This window comes from Garra rufa, chromosome 4 (assembly GCF_049309525.1).
Source record: "Garra rufa chromosome 4, GarRuf1.0, whole genome shotgun sequence".
NCBI lineage: Eukaryota > Metazoa > Chordata > Actinopteri > Cypriniformes > Cyprinidae > Garra > Garra rufa.
In genome coordinates this window covers 54947990-54952693 of record NC_133364.1, presented here as the reverse complement: position 1 = coordinate 54952693, position 4704 = coordinate 54947990, and the positions used below count along the sequence as shown (strand labels likewise).

Here is a 4704-nt window from a genome sequence, read left to right as displayed (position 1 = left end):
AAATACTTGTATTCTTGCAGAAAGATGCATAGGTGCATTTCAGTTTCTCTTTAAATTTGTATGGTTAGACTTTTTTTATGGTGTTTATAACGAATGCCATTATAATTTGTGATTTATTTCATAATGTTTATATATAAATTTGTACTATAATTGTGTAGCTGCTCATATTTTCAGTTTTTTTTTTGTTCATCTATCTGAATAGGCTACCATAAAATTGAAAGGATTTGTCGACAACTGTTTTTTTCTCTCAATACAATTTTGTCTGATATGTGTATAGCAGTTTTTTTTTTTTTTTCATGCAGCAATGTTTTAAAACCAGTAAGTACGTAATTACGTTTTTTTTAACTTTATATGCTTTGAAGGAACTTTTAACTACAACTTTTCGGGGTGGTTTAAATGTAAAACATTGTCATGAATTCATTGTAAAATTGTTTATTGTTCATTGTAAAATTGTTCATTGTTATAGGCCTATATTGATGGAAGAATATTGTTTAAGCAAAGTATATAGTCGCATATAACATTATAGTGATGTATTGATAAATATTAGTGCAGCCTACGCGTTTCCTTACAAAAATTCTCCTTTTGCTCAGCTGCGCGTACAATCTTAGCAGACTGGACGGTGATCGGCTATTGTTCAACACTGCAAAAACATGCTTTAAAAATATGTTTTAATATAGAACTGTATTCAATACATATATAGTACTTCTAATGTCTGTTTATGAGATCATAAAAATTGTGCCCCCCTCATTTGAAAATTTTCTGGCGACGGCCCTGGTCAGCATACCACTGGACTTCTGTTTCCTGTGCTCTCAGACAAAGGGGAGTTTCTCCTCTCTGGTTGCGTAAGTCAAGTTATCCTGTGTCCTGTGAACTCTTCCTGTCCTTCTGACATGGATTAATGTTAACCGGGCAGGCCGGATCAGAAGCTAGTGAACTAGTAGACTAGCTGGCGTCATTTGGGTTTGGCGTCATTGTCTTGATCGTTTGTGAGAGAGAGAGAGAGAGAGAGAGAGAAATAGCTCCACAGCTCAGACAATCTCAGGGCTTCGGAATGAAAGCGGGTAAGATAAAACAATTTCATCTTTAAAAGGGGAATAAAATGCAAATAAAATAATGATTTGTCCAAAAAGAATGATTAATTGACAAGTGAGGATTTCTTATTTGTATGGTCTGGTGATCATATGGCGTAGGTCTGTGCCTGAATACCAGACAAACTGAATTCCTTATTGCTTTCATACAAAACGCTTCTTTGATGCCTTAAATACGAGATGATTTTATATTTTATAAACAGTTGGTAACCCTAATATGTGCGCAGCCAAGTGTGTAGCAACCAGGGGGGCCGGGGGGAAACTTTTTGAACTAGCGCCAATATTTCCGCCCGTGTTCTCTGATTTGTTACTTAGATTTGAGTGAACTAACATTGAGCCAATCACAGCACAAATCTCTTGGGTGTCTGCCATGAGCTTCAAATATTGTTGCTCCTGTGAACTCATTCGTTCATCCACTTTACTGTTTACATAAAACAAATCAAGCATTTAATGACATGAAAACATATGATACTGTTGCTCTAATGGCAATACTAATAAGTTGGTCGTCTCTTAAAGATTATTTCTTCAGTGTGTTTTCTGTTGAGAGAGGGGGGTGCTTTGGGAATGTCAAGGGAAGGCGGAACGGAATTTCCGAAGGGTCAGGAAAGTCAAGCTGGTGGATCATGTGCTCTACCGGCTCAGAAAGTGTCGGTATAAATCTGTCCCATTTGTGATTTCAGTTGAAATTTATGTCAGGAGAAAACTGGACGTCTGTTTCTTAGGTGCTTTCAGATGGAGTGGAGTGGAGTTTTTCCTCTCCTGTTGATTGCGTTTTAACAGTTTGATCCCCTGAGACATAAAGCACAGATCTTTACAAGAAGTGGTCCAGACAAACTGGCATGTAGTGATGGTCATGTGATGTCGTGGATCTTCTAGATTCTCTGGAATGTGGTCATTTCTGCAGTTTGTTTGCTGATCTGTTCGACCGAGATCCTACACTGAGTAAACCCCTAGAGTTTTCCTTCATTTCAGGGTTGACATACTCAAGAGTTTTCACTTCCTTTCTGAAATGGGCTCCTTATGGTGCCCAAGCAAAATACAAGAAGTGTAGCCTACTGTACATGACATGTCTGTTGATGGTGTGGGATGAATGAATTAGATGGACAATATAGCCAAAATCTTGTATCACTGGTTATTAGGCCTATTTCAGTTGCTTGGCTAGAAAGCGTTTGTTCTGTGCAGTTTTTACTTAAAACCAATTCATTTTTTTTACTCAGTCTTTTTATTAACATTTTACATAATATAACAATTTTACAAAAAAACAAACAGAGATTTTTAGAGAGTGGGCTGATTTTTAGTGTTGTAAAAGTAGTAATGTGAAAGAAATGTGTTTGTGGAATATTATATTTTTCTCTTATTTGATAAAATGACATAAAGCTAGAATCACTATATAGATCTTTCAATGTGGCAAGTCCTTTCTCTACCCATCTCCATCAAGCTAGCTAAATATGTTTAACGTGAATTCTTGCTTAATATGCAGTTTCTATTACGGACCGTTGGCATGAATTGTACTCAGGATGGAGCGGTGGTGGAGCGCTATTGGAGTGAGTGAAAACCACTACACTCCGACTTTTCAAAAATCGACTCCTCCCTCCATTCAGAATCACACCGTTCCACTCTGCGCTCGCACCGCTCACATACTGTGCTGGATAGGAATAAAAGTTGTATTTGTTTTTAGTTCTTTTACATTCCTATTAAATACTGATCCATGTTTAATTTCTATTATTCCATGGAATGTCTGGATACTGGATTCTGATTGGCTGGCAGGTGTGCAGTAAAACCGTTTAATGCACAGGTAGTTCCAAGTCAGTTTAATCACCGTTCTATATTAATGCGCTGCTTTAATTGATGCACGCAAACACACACAGAGAGAGAGAGAGAAAGAGAGAGGTCGGAGATCGCATTGTGCTGCCCAGAGCTTGCCAGTGATTATTATTAAAACAGCCTAGATACTAGATCGCTACATTATATTCCTTAGCAACGAGGTGGTAAAACTTCTGTTTTTGAATGAATTCGTTGTTTGTAGAGAGAAATGCACAGCATGCAGGCAGGTACGCACACACACACAACTGTCATCTCTCTCGCTTTCACTCTGTAAGGGGAATTTTACAGTAAAAACACCCAAGGACCAGATATGATGAACAAAAACCAGGAGTCAAAGATTCAATCAATCGAAGTCATGTTTACTGAACAAAATAGTTTGCAGTTTCATCAGCAGAAGTCAGCTTCAACACTCTCGATGGAGTTCGTAGGCCGCTCTGCATACATGTTCAAAACACCAGTAATTATACTCTAACAGAGGTTGCTAATTACGTCAATGCATAGGTTAGGAAGATCCTGATTGGTCAAAAACCTAGATAACTTAGAAAATCTCCACATATGGACGTCAAGTCAAAACTGTTTACTAGTGATTACACAGGCGACAAAGATAAGAGGTCAGACACAACAGGCTGTCTCCAAAAGCCCGTTTATGTCCCGCGACATCGACAAATGGCGAGAACCTCCTCTGGATGATCTTCCGCCGTCACGCCTAAGATCCAAAACAGAGAGTGAGACACACAAAGATTCACACACAGAGTCCTTATCTATCTTCAAGGTTGTCTTAGCCAGGCAAGACTCTTTATCAGTGTGGTTGGACACACACACATACTTAACAGTTGGCCCCTTAGAAAAATGAAGACAAATCAACAGGATTTCTCTAATACAAGTCTAGGGATTAATCAGGAGGGTCATCCTGACCTCCTGAGGTGTGATCTCGGGTTTCTGTGAAAAGAGAAACTTCAACAAACAGAAAACACATTTGGCACACACTTTAATATTTTCTATAAGGTATCTATTCTAGTCACTCAAAATCAACAACTTATAATGTTTAAGAGTTAAACACTGATTATCATCTACTAAAAATCTATAAAAATGAATAAGGATATTAATTTGTAAAAAGGCCATGATGTCTTCCGACTTCCACTCCTTCAACTCTCTCTCTCGGTCGATCAATAATTTACTGAAACAAAGGTTATAATTCATTCAAATAAATGTGATCTTACCGGACAGTTTCATCTCTGTGTCTGATTTGAAGCGGGCAGAATGCTAGAGCTGCGTGTCATAACTGACGAAAATAACCGTCTTTTTTATCCTTTCGGTCAAAATTTGCGCTGCAAATATCAAACCTAGTTTTAACTTGTCTATAACTTGGCAAATAACCATGGAATAAGCGGGATAATTTAAAATGCACTTCGCGGAGGTTATTAGCCTCCACGTCGTGCATTTAAAATCCTTTAATGCACGGCAAACCGTTGATTATCTCTTACATATTACAGAACATGCGGAATAATGGGTTCCTGGCCTTCAGTTTCAGTCGTCAATCAAACTCCTAATACCTGGTACTTTGCCAACCAGGACAAAAAGGTAATGAGGATTCACTACACAAGATTATTTATAAAATTTTGTACTTTTGTTTCTGGCTACAATGAATCATAACTGAGGGCATGACATAATATCCCACAACATCAGTCTGTTCTTTATGTATTACATTAATTGGTTTTCTGATGGAAACTAATTTATAATTATACTCCCCAGTATACACGCATCGATGCTGGCTGCACAAAATCCTATAAGG

At 37.8% G+C, this 4704-nt stretch overlaps 1 long non-coding RNA gene across 1 annotated transcript; it reads left to right on the top strand.

Moving 5' to 3' along the window:
• Window positions 1-880: 880 nt before the first annotated feature.
• LOC141334172 (uncharacterized) lies at window positions 881-4704 on the top strand. The gene is made up of 3 exons (XR_012355496.1): window positions 881-1061; window positions 4406-4493; window positions 4665-4704. It is a non-coding gene; the product is annotated as an uncharacterized lncRNA (long non-coding RNA).